This window comes from Vombatus ursinus, unplaced genomic scaffold (genome assembly GCF_900497805.2).
Source record: "Vombatus ursinus unplaced genomic scaffold, bare-nosed wombat genome assembly UNPS02014801.1, whole genome shotgun sequence".
Taxonomy (NCBI): Eukaryota; Metazoa; Chordata; class Mammalia; order Diprotodontia; family Vombatidae; genus Vombatus; species Vombatus ursinus.
Window position 1 is genome coordinate 23,911,059 of NW_020954579.1, and position 17,241 is coordinate 23,928,299.

Sequence of the window (17,241 nt, forward strand, 5' to 3'; positions counted from 1 at the left end):
GTTGTTTCTTTCCTGGTTTTAGTTGATATCTCATTTCACTCTTAGCTAAAGAACTAATTTATTCTTGTATATTTTTGGTCTATTCCTATTTGTATAACTTCCCCAACTTGTATTTATTATTTTACTTGTAAAAATGAGTGGAAATCATAGACTTTTTGGAGAGAGTTGGGCCGATTTCCAGATTCATACACATACATCTATATACACACATATGTGTACATGTACCATGTATAAACATACATGCATATGACTCCATTCTACCTGCAGGTCACATCTGTACATTTAGACAATCTATGTTGACATATTTTAAATGGACACCAGACTTGCATATCTTACATATACTTGTGTTTACATGCTGTATCTCCCATCTATCATTCACTCCTAAGAGAATATAAGTTCTATGAAGTCTGGGATTTTTTTTTTTTGATTGAGGTGGGGAAGGAGAATATTTGCTTGGAGGAGGTATATCTAATGTCCAGATCAGTCCTTTGCACACAGTAGGTGTTGTGGGGTTGAATATGATTGTCTAAGGTCACAAAGGTAGTAAGAGATATAGCCAACTTTTGGATCCAATGCCCTATACTTGAAATCCAGTGCCCTTTTAAATAAACCACACTCTCACTTTAAAAGAGTCAGGATGTCATAATTTCTAAAACTTTACATATAAGTCTCTGTTAGTCAGAAAAACCAGAGATCAGAAATAATAGATGAATCTATGGTATGAGTCAGCATTTATTCTGAAGGCATAATAATAATAGCTAGCATTTATATAGTGCTTTAAGATTTGAAAAGCACTTGACGAACATTATTGATCCTCACAACAACCCTAGGAGGTAGGCACTATTATTATCCTTATTTTATCAAAGAGGAAACTGAGGCTGAGATATATTAAATGACTAGTTCAGGGTCACACACAGTGTCTGAGACTGTATTTGAGCCCTAGTCTTCTTGGTTTCAGTTCCAGTAATCTATTTCCCGCACCATCTAGATGTCTCAGTTAGGTTCAGGATGTATGAATCTTTTCCATTAAAAAATTCCTGAGTATTGTCCTAGCAAATGCATGTGTTCTAGCAAGTGAATGGGGCTCAGCAAGTCGTAATATCCCTCCCCACAAAAAGGGGTGAGGAGCATGGTGAAGGGGGTAAAAGGGCTAGCTAAAGTGGAAGATAGCTCAGTGCACATCAGATTGAGGAATTCTGAACAAAATCTGAAGGGGAAATCAATTGTGGTATCATGACCTAAGACCCTGAATTGTATTGATATTTACCTTTTATGTTCACACTCTTACTTGCTGCTCTCAATTTAGTATCAACAAGTGGTAGTTCATTTAATGGGGATTCTATTTTAGAATGTATCATTTCTCTGTTACTGTGGCACAAAACAATAGAATGACCTAAAGGAGAAATTCCGGAAATGTGATGCCATATGAGGACCCTCTCTAATAGAATCTATACCAACATTGTTATCTGAAGGACAAGGATTGTGTGGCTTTCCATGTTATCCTGGAAGAGTCACGGACACCATTCTGTAGCAACCGGCATGATTTAACCATCTCTATGACTGAAGCCATGGTATACTATAGCAATTCTAATCATCCTGCTATTTTGCTATATTATTCTTGGTTAGAAGGGACCTAGTAAAGTCTGATGAAGGCATAAATGTGAAATAGAGCAAATAATAATTTAATATAGCAGAAAAGAACATCCCTGAACCAGAGGATCAGTGTATGGGTGGGAAAACAAGAAATGACAAACCAGCTGTGAGTCATCCTGGCTCTGAATTTATGAAAAGGGAATAGAAGAAAATCAATAAGAGATTATCTTCCTTCATAATTCGTGATGCTGATGAAATGCTCTATGAATATCTTCAAAGTAAAGTAAAAGCCACTCATTCCTTCACTTTCTTCCCTTACAAATGCTTATAAACGTAACTGATCTTAGGATTGACATTTTGGCTTATAACAGCACAACATTCATCAAAGATAATCAAGTTTTACAGCCTAGTGCTATGGTAGACATTGGGTCAGGTAGACAACCTAGTGGTGTGTGTTAAACATAGGGTGAGGAAAACCTGGGTTCAAAACCCAGGTACTGACTTAAGTGACCCTAGCCAAGCTACTTTGCTTGAGTATCAGTTTCTTCATCTGGAAAATAGGAACAACAATAACAATAAAAGCTATAGTGTCTACCTTATAGGGTTATTGTGTGACTCAAGTTCAATGATATATGTCAAAGATTTCGCACACTTTAAAGTGCTATCTAAATGTCAGCTATTATTATAGATATCTGCTTAATTGTTTAAAAAAAATTACCCTGGCTGCCAAAATGCTTCTGGCAAGAGATTCATAGAGCTGGGAGGTAGGAATGAATTCCAATATTAAGTAACATACTCAGAAAAATAAATCTTATTAGAAGACTAAAATATAAGTTTCTTTGGTATCTAAATGATTTAGATGTAAGTATTTGATACATAATTGATTCTATTACTTGCCTGCGTTACCAAAGGGAATTAGAGGAAATCTTGGCTTTGGGGTAAGAAACTCTCTGGCCTACAAGTCTGATCTAATCCTAGACGCAAGTACCAAGAGATGATTTTGCTTATGCAAAGATCTGTAAAAATTTAAAAAACAATAATATCACCTTGAAAGTATTTAGCAGTGAAGGCCTGAAAAGCCATGAAATGTTGTGGTAATGTAGTGTAACGGATAGACAGCTGGTGTCAGAGTCATGAAGACTCGGGTTCCAGTCCTACCTCTGACACACCCTGACTGTATGACCCTGAGAAAATCATTTTACCCCTCAGTCCTCTAAGCAACTTCCTAAAGCTACAAGTTGATGAGAACATGCTGACTCGCATTGGCAGAGAAAGGTCCTCCACAGGCTATCCTTATATAAAGGAAATGAATGAATGGTCCAGTCCCTATTCCAATTTTACCTCTATGATGTTCACTTACCTGTTTGCGTGTATCAATGCCTCTGTCTCTTTTCTCCCTATGCTAGTCCTACCTTCTCTCTCTTAATAGAATGTATGCAAGGAGGACAAGAGTTAGAGCTGTCAAATAGAATTTTCAGTTCTCTCCTTATTTTGATTTTAAAAGTTATTAAGTGGAATCGCTTACATTTGTTTATTAAAAATAATAAATTACTTTCTTATTCATAGGGTCCTTATTTTTTTCTGTGTTAATTAGTTACTCAATCGATTTCTTAATCTATCCCCATTCTTAAACATTCGTTACGTATCTGTGATTTAACTAATAGCCAAATTTTGCTGCTCTGAAAGTGTCTTTTGTTCTGTTTTATATGTCACTAACTAGACTTAGCTAACATTTAAAATATATTTATATACTTCACTGTAACTATTATCTTATTGATAAGAATACTTCCTCTACAGAGATTTCAACCCATCTGCAACTTCTCTTCTGGCATAATTCTGGTTCGTTTTAACCCATACATCTTCTACAGAGGGTGCTTAAGGCCTTCCTCTCTGCTTCTCTACATTCCAGTGGATAGCCAACAAGCTGTCCATATGGTGAATTTTCCTCTCACTACTTCATTTTTTGGCATGCATTTCTTCAATTGCTACCACTTTTTGTGCATAAGTCATCTTGGGAAATATAACTCAGCCTACTTGAACCTACCACGTACTGCTCAATTGTCCTTTGGATCATTCCAAACTTTAATTTCTTCTGAGACTACAGTGTTCCAAAATTCACAACCGTGCCGTATCACTGGAAGAATATTTTGGCTTGAATATAGGTTGTTCGACCAGGGAACAGCTTGAAATTATTAAAAATACAGAACCGTATCCCATGTGGAATCTAGCCTGCTCTCATCCTCTAATTCAATTCTGGGTCCAACTCATTGCCCTTGTATAGTGTCTATAGTGAATACATGAACTGAGGAATAAATTAACAGACTAACAATCCAATTGTCCATATTATACTCTGGACAATAGGCATTTTTCATGCATTAAACTTTTCCATATAGATTGCCAGGACAATCTATTATGAGAAATCATGAACTACATTACAGGAGCTAAAATTTTACAAGAGCAGTTGGTCTAGGAAGGGTTCCAAGCTCTCAAGAATGAAATTCTGAAGACACAAAGAAAAATGATTCTGATGGGGTAAGGGAAGAGAAGTTACCTAAAAAAGACTAATGTAGGTGAAAGGGAATTCATCATTTAAAATATCATTAGACATTTTAAAGATGGAAGCACCTTCGAAAGAAAAATGGAAGCAAAGGTAGGCAACCGAGGATGAATATAAAAATGTGACATGGTCCTTTAACTGTTGATACTATTGTATCCATACCATTAAAGCTGAGGTTAGTATGGAAGATTGAAAATAAAACAAAGGAGCGGCAATGGAAAGTTATGTTAGCTGTACTGGGGCAAGGAGGACAATAAAATAAAGAATAAGATCACGACTTGGAGTAGATGAGACAGTGAAAAAATGGAGCTGCTCCAATTCTATTTCGCTTCTATTTTCTTTGCCAAAGGAATGATCTTTGGACTTGAAAGGATGCTTAAAATGTGGAATAGATACCAGGATATATTATAGGACAATAAAAGGAAAGGTCACTGCCCTTAATGGGTTCAGACACAGATCAACTACATCCCATCGTACCAAAGAAACTGGAAGGTATGATTTCTGAGCCACTGTAAACATCTTTGAAAGATTGGAGATGCCTTGAAAAGAACCACAAGACTGGAAAACAGCAAATATTAACCCTATTTCTAAAAAATACCTGGAGAGAATGGAATTAAAAAACTACAGGCCAATGAGCTTGACTGATGCCTGGGAAATCTCTAGAACATATTATTAAATTATTTGTGAATATTTGGAAAAGGAAGTAACAACTACAGAGGGCCAGTAAGCCTTTATCAAGAATAAAACATTTAGCACAGTGTCTGGCATATAGTAAGCACTATACAAAGGTTAGCTGTTATTATTATGCCAAGCTAACCTTATTTCCTTTCATGAGAAGATTATTACACTGATGAGGAGAATATTCTATATATATATTTTACTCCATTTTAGTCTAATATTTGACAAAGTTTCTGATGATATGCTTGTGGACAAGATGAAGAAATGCAAGTTAGACACTAGTGTAGTTGAGTGGAGTAATACTTGGATTAAAGTGTTTCATGTGAATTCTGAAAGCTGTCTCTAGTGGAGTGCCCCATTTATTTGTATTTGATCTTCTTTTTAACATTTTCCTCAATCATAATGCTAAAGGTATAGAAAGAAGGCATGTTTATCAGGTCTTCAAATGGTACAAAGCTGCAAACGGTGTCTTAACATGCTGGACAGCAGTCAAAATCTCAAAAGATCTTAACAGGTTTCATTGGACTGAATCAGATAAAATGAAATTGAATAAGGATAAATGTAAACTCCAACATTTGAATTTGAAAAGAATCAGCTTCACAAGTACAAGATGAGGGAAGCATGATTAAACAGCCAGTCATCAAAAAAGACCTGAGAATGTTAGCAGAATGCAAGTTCAATATGAGTGAACAATGTACTTTGGAAATAAGGGGGAAAAGAAACTAATGGAAACTTAGGTAATACTCAGAAAAGTGTAGCATTCAGAATGACAGGTGATAGTCCCATCATACTCTGACCTGATCACGTCACATCTTTAATATTATGTTCAGTTCTTGGCAACACATTTTAAGAGCCTAGATAAACTATATATTGTCAAGAGGTAGGTAACCAGGTTGTTGAAGAGCCTAGAGATTATGCCATGCAAGAATAAGTTGGATATTGAGCCTGAAGAAGAAAAAATCAGGGGAGAGGGATAAATAATATCTTAGTATTTGTAGAACTACCACATAGAAGAAAGTTTAACATCTTGGCCCCAGAAGGAACAATGAGTATAAATGGGAGCAATATAAAGGTAGTCTTGATATAAGTAAACGTTTTCTAACAATGAGTTAATAAAAAGCTAAATAAAGTGCCTTTTCAAGTAGTGAGTTCTCCATGACAAGAAGTATTCAAGCAGAGCCTATGTATGTGTCAGGTATGCTGTAGAGGGGACCCTCAGGCACAGGTTAGACTAGTGGTTGTCCTTTTCTAATCTAAGATCCTCTCATTTTGGATTTCATTGAGATAGCCTTGTAATTTATTAGTGATTTATGTTATCAGTATATTAGGTCAATGCTATCTGTAAGCAGAAGCATGTAAAGGACCTCAGCTTCCATAAGGGATCTAGATATTTGGACCTTGTACAAGACATCCTTCATGACACTTTAGAGAAGCATGCATGTCTTTATTTAAAGCCTTGTTTGGTCATTCTACAAAGTTATCTCCACTTTCGCATTTATCAAGAAACTTTGTATGAGTTTAATGTATGCATGAGATTCTTTAATCAGTAAATCAATTAAAATTTATTAAGTGCCTACTATGTGCCAGACTTTGTGGTAAATATTGGGGATACCAAAAAGCAAAAATGAAATATTGCCTGCCCTCAGGGAGGGCATTCTATCAAGGAAGATAACATTTAGATGATAGATAGATACATAGATACATACATAGATGGATACTTAGATTCATATATACATAGATATGTAGATAGATGGATAGATGGATGGATGAATGGATAGATAGATAGATAGGTAATAAATACAAATAAAAATGTCATATTCTTGGGAGAGAGGGACTAGCTGGGGAATCAGGAAAGGAAATAAGTAGGTGGTGTCATTTGAGTAGTCTTTTGAAGGGAAGAAGGGATTCTGAGAGGCAGAAACTAGATGGAGTGAATTCTAGCAGAGGATGTAAAGGTGTAAAGGTGCAAAGAAGGAAAAAGGAGTGTCATACATGTGGAAGAGCAAAAAGGGTAGGTTGGCAGGACCATAGTGTGTCAACAGGGGAGGAACATATAATAAGAGAGAAAGGGTAGTTGGATCTAGATGGTAAAGTGATCATAGAACTATAGAATTCTAGAACTAAAGCTGGAAAGGACTTCCAAGACTATATTGTCCAATCCTCTCCTTTTGCAGATGAAAAAACTGAGGCTCAAGTAGGCTAAGTCACTTGTCTTAGGTCATCCAGATAGTAAGGGATTGGGTTTTGAATCTAGATCCTCTGACTCCAGGGACATTGTTCTTTCCACTATTTCACTGAAAGCTAAACAGGGGAGTCCATTTTTTTTGAGAGAGCCATTGGGGTTTATTGAGTAAGAAAATCATATGGTCAGCTGTATACTTTGGAACATTCACTTTGGCAGCTGAATGAAGGATGAGATGAGTCAGAGAAAAGAATTAGGAAGTCGTTGCAGTTATCCAGATCAATGAGTGATGAGAGCCTGACCTAGGGTAGTGACCATCTGGGAAAGAAAGGGATAGATTCTAGAGCTATTGTTGAGTTAGAAATTATAGGATCTAGCAACTGACTTGGATATCTGACATACAGGAGGGCAGGGAGTCAAGGATAATATCAAAGGTGCAAACCAGGGTCACTAGAAAAATGGTGGTACCCTCAACAGTATTAGGGAAGTTCAGAAGAGAGATTCTTTTGGGAGGAAAGGGAATGGGTTTTGCTTTGAACATGTTGAGTTTGACATGGATATAGGCCATTCAGTTTGACATATTCCAAATGCAGGGAGATGTATGATTGGAGTTAATTTGAGAGATTCAGGCTGGATATGTAGCTTTAAAAATCATCTACAGAGAGATGATAATTAAACTGATGAGAGCTGGTGAGGTCATCAACTGAGAAAATGTAAAGAGAAAATAGAAAGGGGCTCAGGAAAGGGGCTCAGGAGAGACACAACTAAGGTGTCTGATATGGTTGATGTCCTAGCAAAGTTGATAACTAGGGGTCAAATGGAGAACAAAGGAAAATGAACAGAGTGTTACGAAAGACCAGAAAGGAGAGCATTGCTAGGGGGAAACAGGGGTCAAGTGTAAACTGTTGTAAAGAGATAGAAAAGAATGAGGATTAAGAAAAGGATACCAAATTTAGAGAGAGATGTTTCAGTTAAGCGACGAGCTTGGAAGCTACATTGTAAAGGAAAGGGTACTGTTTTGCTCTATCAAATCAAATTTTGATTAGTATGTTCAGTTCTGGACGTCACAGTTTAAGAAAGTGACTAATAATCTAGAAATTGTCCAGAGAAAGGTAATCAGAATGATGAAGGTCCCTGAGTTCATATCATATGATAGTCAGTTTAAGAAGCTAGGTACGTTTAGCCTGGAGAAGAAAAAAATGGAGGGGGGAAGGGGAAGAGAAGACATGATAGGTGTCTTCAAGTGTTCGAAAGACTGTCATGTATGACAACCCCTGGCAGAGGACTGGCTACAAAATCCCACTGGATTTGTACTTTCCCCAGCTTGCAAAGAGAAGAAACCAACTCCAGATCCATAATGACTGTGAAGGTAGTTATAGAAATAGAGAGAAATAATTTCATTTTGTATCTACTTATGATTTCCCTTCCATTTTCATTATAAATGCTTTGGAGATGCTCCATCTTAACTGGGGTTCACATAAAACTTTCAGTGGTCTTGTTTTCACTTACATTGCTTTTTGCTGTTTTGTTACATATAATCTGTAATTTACAATCTTCCTACAAAGGTTTAACAAATGAGTTTGTATTCTAAAGTGGTTTTGTTCTTGGTTGCTTTGCCCGTCTCTCCACTTGACAAGCAAATCACATGTTTGCTAGCTAAGGTAGTTTCTGGATTATTTTGTTCTCTTTGTGAAAGTTGTTTTACCTAAAACTATCACAGCAAATTGTTGTAAGTGAGGTAATATCTTTGCTTTTCTCCATTTCCTCTTCTCATTTGGGGGAGGTATAAATGGCTTATTAAAATAACAGGAATTGAAACTGTCACAATTGTACTTCCATGAAGTCCTTCTCTGATGCCTCATCATTATGTGGAAGTGATTCTGGGTTCTCAAACACTATGCCAGGAAAGCATAATTTTTATTTATTTCTACCATACTAGAAAGTTGCTGTGTTCCCAGTGAGTCTGTACCTGCTCTTTGAAGATCAGTTTAGCTAAATATAGAGAAAGACTCAACACCAGAGATCAATCATTAAGTGTTGAACACCAAGTCCATTACAACTTAAGAAATAAATAAAAAAATTAATGGCCCCCCTGTCTTGTACAGGTCTCTTTTATTTCTGCAATGTTAAAATGACATGGTAGAAAAGGGGACAGAGAGTGCTAAGAATCATATGATTCAGGGTCTGTTTATAGATATTAATATATGTATTGGTATTTTTTGTTCAGTGATCAATGAATTTACATATTATTAAAACTGATACATATCAATATTTGAATTTTTATGACAAACAAAGCCAGGAGGCAAGAGAAAACTGCATCTAAATAGAAGATGCCTCATGGGTTCTCCTTAAAGGGAGAAAACAAAGCTTTTGGTTCCTTGGTAGACTCAAAGGGAATAAGGAAAAAATTATTCTTCTCACTATGAACTGAACAAGATGACAAAAAGGCCACTGGGAACATCATCTTAGTTCATGTACCAATCAATATCTATTGCAGAAGATGAAGAAGTAGAGAAATTCTTAGGGAAGAAAAAACTGTTAAGATCTTCCAAACCAAGTCAGCATATCTTTTGATATTCAATGACATCAATGCAAAAGGTGGCAGAGTAGAAGATAGCCTGGAAAATATGGGTCAGGTTCAATAAATGAAAGAGGCCTAAGGCTTGTAAACTCATGCCTACATAGCAAGCATTGCAGGCCAGGCCAGACGCATGCCAATCTGGTACTTCAGATTTGGAACCGGAGTTTATAGACCAACTAAAAGTTAACAAAGGGAGGTTTACTTAGTGATAGCATGGAAAGGACATTCAGCAAGGATACAGGATTAACTCAGTTGAGCACAGTTATTCAGTTTGTTTGTTGTTCATGGTAGCATAGCAATCAAGCTTAAGAGAGATCCTCCTGAGCTGGCTTTTTGTTCTCAGGACACCAAGAAGCAATGCCAACAGTCCCATCTTTAGTCACCTAAGCCAATTTAGTCCCACCATCAGTTTCAATACTTTTCAAGGGAAAACTATCCTCTGTCCTAACCCACATTGTAAATATTGCTCCTGCCACATCGGTATTGTTAAGGATAGTCTTCCTTTCAAATGAAGATGAGATGACTTTTGAGATTCCTCCCATCTCTAAGATTCTTTGATTCCATATCCTAAAACAATTTATTTTAATCATTTTGCATTGAAATACTTCTTTAAAGTAGTATATATTCCTTTGCTTTATTTAAAATACAAAGAGGAACCTGTACACATTTTATTGAAAACTCAGGATCATCAATGATTTTGAACATTCGTAATTGTGCTACACTGGAATATAGCAATGCACTCAACATCCATTGAGGTGCATGGACCTGCATTCTTCCATGTTAAGTGATCCCGTACTCCTGCACTTATCAAAATTTTGTTTTCACTTTTTATAATTTTTTTTTATCTCCACCCTTGGTGTCAAGTTCTCAGTGTGTCTTGAATTGTTTACTTCTAATTTACACCACTACCACTACCACTTCTCTTCCTATCTGTTGTGGGTTTGAAAATTCAAGTTAGTTTAATTTTTAAAATTTCTTGAACCCAGTAACAAACCTTGCTAGAGTTGCATGTAAATATCACTTTCACTCAGTTCAATAAATATTAATAAATATGTAAGGTTGAATGATGAACTCTAAATACATGAAATCAAAATAAAGGCTTCAAGAAGACTCAGGTTAAGTATTGGGCATAAACTTTAGTACATGGATTTATATATAACATCTCCTTCAGCTGCTTCAAAGCTTTTTTTTTTTACATCCCTTGTCATTTTGTGATTTCTTCAAGTTTCATAAGATTATCAAACAGATGTGATCCGGATATATGAGATATTATTTTACAATGATTTCTTATTTTATGGAATTTCTGTCTCTCCCCCCCCACCTCTACCTTTCTCCCCTCCTTTTGCTTTTCTTATCTCCTTCTTTCTTGTTTCTCCTATTTCCCTGACATTCTATTATGTGAAAATGCCTATTATTCTTTCTCTTTTCATTCACTTCTTTCTCCTCTCTTTATACACAATCTTTTCTTTCAAAATTTTCAGGTAGAGTTAACATACCAAAATAGAAACAGAGAGAAAAAAGAGAAAAGAAGATGGTGACTTTCTGGTGACATATCTTTTGGCTTCAATAATTACATTTGATTTAATTTATTTGATCCCCTAGAAATGTGAATCAAAGAATGTTAAAGGAAACATTAGGCTTTAGGACATGTGACTGTAATGGGACTGATTCAAGGGATTACCAAAATCCTATTTCACAAGATTCCTTTCAAAGGAGGCACCTGGCATCTGCTTTGGTTTAAGTATCATGTAGTTAATGAACATTCCTCCATCCATCTTTCTGTTGCATTGGGAATTTCATATTTTGGGGAGTTCTGCTAGACTAGTCATCTTAGAAGCATGTTTTTGGTAAGAATTTGTAGATTTCCTGCAACTGTTGACCAATTTTTAACTTTATGTTGACTACAAATAAGAAAGATTTTTCTTACAATCAGTGCTTAACTTTTCAGTGTTATTCATGTATACGTGTATTAATGATATGTAAACTGATGTCTACAATTCACTTTCAGGAGCAGAGTAGTTGCAAACCTCGATTTTTGCAGCTTTTACTCAAGGTGAGGCTTTTTCCTTGCTTGTTTGACATTTAATTTCAGAAAATATTTTCCTAGAAAACCCGAAAACATGTATGGTTTATTTTAGAGCTATATGTGGCATTGTTGGGGAAATGTGATAATTTTGGTGTGACAAATCTATACAGTTAATATCTCAGAAAGGGATATGGTAGTGCATCACAGAATATGCCACCAACTCTTTATCACCCTTGAGTACCCCTTCAGGGAAAGCCTATTATATTTGTTAATATTTATTAACCCAGAATGGATGTGCTCCCTATCATTGAATAAGTAATAACTCCATGTGTCACTGCTCTGAGAGTTAGGGAGGAAAATTTGGTACAGCTCAGTTATACCACTACTTCCATATCCCCTAATACACAGGTTTGCCATAAGTCAAATTAATCAACTGGCATGTATTAAGTTTCTACTATGTGCCAGACACTGTGCTAAGAGTTGGGAATATAAAGAAGACAAAAAAATAGAAAAATAAACAGTCCCTGCTCTCAAAGTGCTCACAGTGTAATGGTAGAGACAGAATGTAAACAACTATATATAAACGAGATGCATATAGGATTAAATGGAAATATTCAAAAGAGGGAAGTCACAAAGATTAAAGAGGACCAGGAAATGCTCCAAGCAGAAGGTCTGTCAACAAATATTAAGTGCCTACTGTGTGCCAGTAACTGTACAAAAGATAGTCGCTTTTTTCAAGGAAGTCACAGTCACGGGGAGACAACATGCAAAAACTAAGTATAAATAAGATACAGACAGGACAAATTGGAAATAATCAGAAAAGGGAATGCATTAGCATTAAGTGGGTTTGGGAATGGCATTTTGTAGAAGGTATGACTTTAGCTGGAACTTGAAGGAAGCTGGAGAAGCCAGGAGGCAAAGACAAGGAGGAAGAGAGTATCAAGAATGGGGGACAGCCAGTGAAAATGCTAGAAGTCGGAAGATGGAGTGCCTTGGGTAAAGAAAAGCAAGGTAACCAGTGACAATGGATTTCAGAGTACATGGAGGTGGGGGCCAGTAAGGATAATATGCTAGATTGGGGAGAGATTTGAAGCAGGGAAACCAACCAGAGGGTTATTACAGTAGTTCAGGTATGAAGTGATGAGGATTTATACCAGGATGATAGCAGTGTCAGAGGAGAGAAGGGAATGTCTCTTAGAGATGTTCACATAGCCATAGCTATACAAGCCACAAATAGCATCTGTGATACCTGGGACAAGAATCACAAAAGGTCCTTGCCTTTTATTTTAAAGAAAAATTCAGTTGGAGGTAGAGGGAGGGTGGAGAACATGGACAGAGACCTCAGGTATTATGACAAAGACCTATGGAGAGATAGATAGACCCTGGGATATCTCTCTTTAAGAAGGAAACAGATATTTGGAGTGCTGAGCCATTTGGACACCCTGGGACACTGTGTAGAGCAGGAGAGAGCTAGTCTGAAAAAAAACTCATATGGTAAGTTATTATTTAATCATTCTTACCACTGGGTGCTAAGCTTAATTGTTTCTACCTATTGAAAAAAGTATTAGAGCTGTCAATATCACCTGCTCCCCCACATTTCAGGGCCCTGGAATAAAGCCCCAGCCAACTTGTTATTGGCTCTAATTTCTATGACCTTCTTCAGCGGTGTCAAAGTCAAATAGACTCAGATCCCAGTGGGTTGCATATTGACTTGGAAAACTACAAATCAACAATAGTTCTTTTGTATTGTATTTTTATTTATTGTGTTAAACATTTCCCACTTACATTTTAATGTGATTCAGGCTTTACTTTGGGAATTGTGCAGAATTTAATACCTCTGGTCTACTTTTGCTCTTCCCCCCCACCTGCTAGTCTTGATCAGGGTGAACAAAACCATTAATTTTTACATAATCTTCATTTCCTGCCATTTATGAAGCAGCATTGATTGAATTCTAATTTTTCATTGTGATGTAATAGAAAGTATTTTGTTAAGGATACTACTTAATCAAGTCTTTGGGAAGGAGGTCTCTAGAAGAGTACCCTAGGGATCTGGTTTGTTCATGGGTTTTGTTTTGTTTTTTTACCATTTTATTAATGGTTTATATATAAGGGGTAAATGAAATGCCTGTCTCCTATTTGGAGACAATAGAAATCTGGTGAAAACACAACTGACCATTGTCAGGATAGGCTAGAAGACGGGGTAAAGTATATTAGAGATAAATGTAGAATTTTACACTTAGGTTCAAAGAATCAGACTCATAAGTACAAGAGAGAAAAAGCATAGATAGCTAGAAGTTCACCTGAAAAAGATGTGGGAGACTTAGTGGTCTGCAAACTCAGTACAAGTTAACAGTGTGATATGGCAGCAAAGAAAGAAAGAACATGCTTTCTTAATTTGCATTGAGAAAGGTACAGCACTAAGAAAGTGATAGTCCTGAACGGTTCACATCTGAAGGACCATGTTCAGTTCTGGCCACCACGTCTTAAGAAAGACATTGATAAAGTGCCCAGAGGAAGGCAACCAGGTTGGTGATGAGCCTTTAGATAACACAGTATGATAACCGGTGGGAAAAGCTGAAGATGACTAGCCTAGAAGAAAAAAAGACTTAGAGGAGACATGAAAGTTACCTTCAAGTATTTTATTCACATGGAACAAGAATTTAACTTGTTATCTGAGGCCCCTAAGGGGCTAGGCGCGATTGGTGAAAAGTTTCAGAGATGAAATTTAGACTTTAGGTAAGGGAAGACTTTCTCTTTCTTTCTTCTTTTTATCTTTCTTTTTTTCTTCCTTTCTTTTTTTAGACAGGGTCTTCCCTTCTTACCCATGTTGGAAGTGCAGCAGCTACTCATAGGCCCAATCCTACTTCTGAGCTTTAACTGGCTCCATTTTTCTGACCTGATATAGTTTGCCTAAGTGAATACTTCTAACAGAGCTATACCAAAATGGGACTGGTTGCCTTGAGAGATACTAGATTCCTCCTAAGTAGAGGGCTTCAAGCAAATGCCATGTGAACACTTGTCTGGTATGTGGTGAAGGCTCTCCTTATTCTAGTATAGATTGGACTCAATGCCACCCAAAGTCCTTTTCAGTTCTTAGATTCTTTATTTCAGAGAATGGCTTTAAATATTGTAAGATTTTATTGTTAATTCTATTGTGGTAGAAGTTAGACAACCAAGGAGGTCAGTTAAAGTTTATTAGATAAGTTGTTCCCAAGCTATTTTAATAATCTAAACCACAAACTATTTTCTCTCTTTTTATGCAGCCGTGTTAACCCACATAATTCCATTTACAAACAATACTGCCCTTTATGAAGCAAGCAAAACACCAGAACAAACGGTGGTAATCCATAGAAAGTTAACTATTCTAGTGTTCGATTCATTATGATGACAGAACCTTAAAACACTGAAGCTTGCCAACTCAGGCCTATTTCCCCCCCTATTCCAGTGTGTTAAGCATAGTATACTTGAATTTGAGAAGTGATCAACCAAGGTGTTGGAGAAAAGTCAGGTGATCCAGTACCTCTGTGGACAGAAGGGAAGGAGTGAATCACATTTTTAAAAGTCCAAATGAAGGTGAATAAATTATAGGTAGATTAGAAAGTCAAACCTTAAACTAAACTTCATATTTCATGGCAATAAGCTGTAAAACCATGAGGGCAATCCTAAGTCACAGAGAAAATAAATTTATATTCTCTGGAGAAAGTGTTTTCCTAGATGAAAACTGAGAGGTAGTCAGTAACAGATACACTAAATATCATCAACCAGTGATAGATTTTGGAATTTATTTTTCAGAAAGTCCAGAAAGGAGATTATCAGCCTGAGATGATTTCCAATAAAAAGACCACAAGGTAGGTCCACTTTATAGCCTTAGCAATAGCTCTGATTTTGTTACAGACGTGATAAAATTATCTTCTGCTGTTTTATTCCTCTTCATCTTATGCATTTTGTTGTTGTTCAGTCATTTTCAGTCATGTCCGACTCTTTGTGACCCCATTTGTGGTTTTCTTGGCAGAGATGCTGGAGTGTTTTGCCATTTCCTTCTCCAGCTCGCTGAACACATGAGAAACTGAGGCACATAGGGCTAAGTGGCTTGCCCAGGGTCACAAGGCTAGTAATTGTCTGAGGCCATATTTGCACTCAGGACGATGAGTCTTCCTGATTTCAGGCCTGACACTCTACCAACTGCTCCACCTAGCTGCCTTATCTTTTAGATAGACAGATAGATAGATAGATACATACATACATACATACATATGTAGATATAGAGAGATATATCTATATCATATATATCATATATAATTTTATATATCTATTATAGGAATGTGATTACAATAAATAAAATATGAGGTCTTTATATTTGAGGAAATTTTCCCAAATATGCTCCAAATTTATGTTCGGACCCAGTCTACTAGTCTCTGGGGACAACTAATTTGAGAAGATTGAATTACCAATTTTTCCAATGTAAAACTGACCTCTGTCCTTGGGAAAACATGCTTTTAAAATGTTAGAATGGTTTTTCCATGTATATTTACATCCTTCTCCTTAATAGTTTGGAAAATCTCATTAAGTTAGAAGGAAAAACATAGAAAACCCATAGGGCTCAGCATGAAAATTTTCCAAATGACAGTGGTTTGCTTTTCATTCTTCTCTCTGTTAAGTCCTTCCCTTTTCATTCAGGGTCTGAACCCACAGTGCTTGCCAACTGGTAACAGAATCTGCTTTATTCAGTTCTTCTACTGCTGACACCCAGAACAAAATTCTATGATTCTATAATAGAGCCCAACTTTATCTTTATGTTGATGGGAATTTGTACAAAATGTCAGAGCTGCTTGTGGTGCATACCAACTGGATTTTGTTACTACAAACAGAACAGAATGTCCCTTCACTGAGAAAGTACGTGTTTTCTGTGGCAGGAATCTCATTTCATGAGTTCCCTAACTTCTCGCTGCATAATAGAATGACACGATGTCACACCAAAATCACAGTTCAGGTACAACTCAAAAATATTTTCTCAAATAGGATAGTTGATAGCAAAAGTTAACCCCTTAACACTAGATGACTTTGCCATTGGGTATAAGAAGTTTGATGTGGATATATTCATTTCTCTCCCTTTTGTATCCATGTCATTCCTTGTGGAGAAGATAACGTACACATTCTTGCAGGCTAAGTGTTATGCTTATATTTTTTAAACTTTATGAAATTACAAGAGGCAGAGTGTAATAGTGCTTTGAACTCTGGACATCCAGGCAAGTTCTGCCAAATCATACCAAATGATCAATTAGTTATGTGACTATGGGCAAGTCACTTAACCTCTTAAGCCCCAAGCTCTCACACTAATATAATTAATATCTTCTGTACCTGAGGCAGCTAGGTAGCTAGTGGATAGAAGACTAGGCCTGAACTTAGGAAAACCTGAATTCAAAGTCAGCCTCAGACACTTCCTGGCTCTATGACTCTTAGCAAATCACTTAACCTCTGTCTGCCTCAGTTTCCTTAACTGTAAAATAGAGAAAATAATATCCCTTCCACTCACAGTTATTGTGAGGATTAAATGAGATAATATTTATAAAAGGTTAAGCACATTGCCTGGCACTTAATTAATGCCTATTTTCTTCCTTCATTTT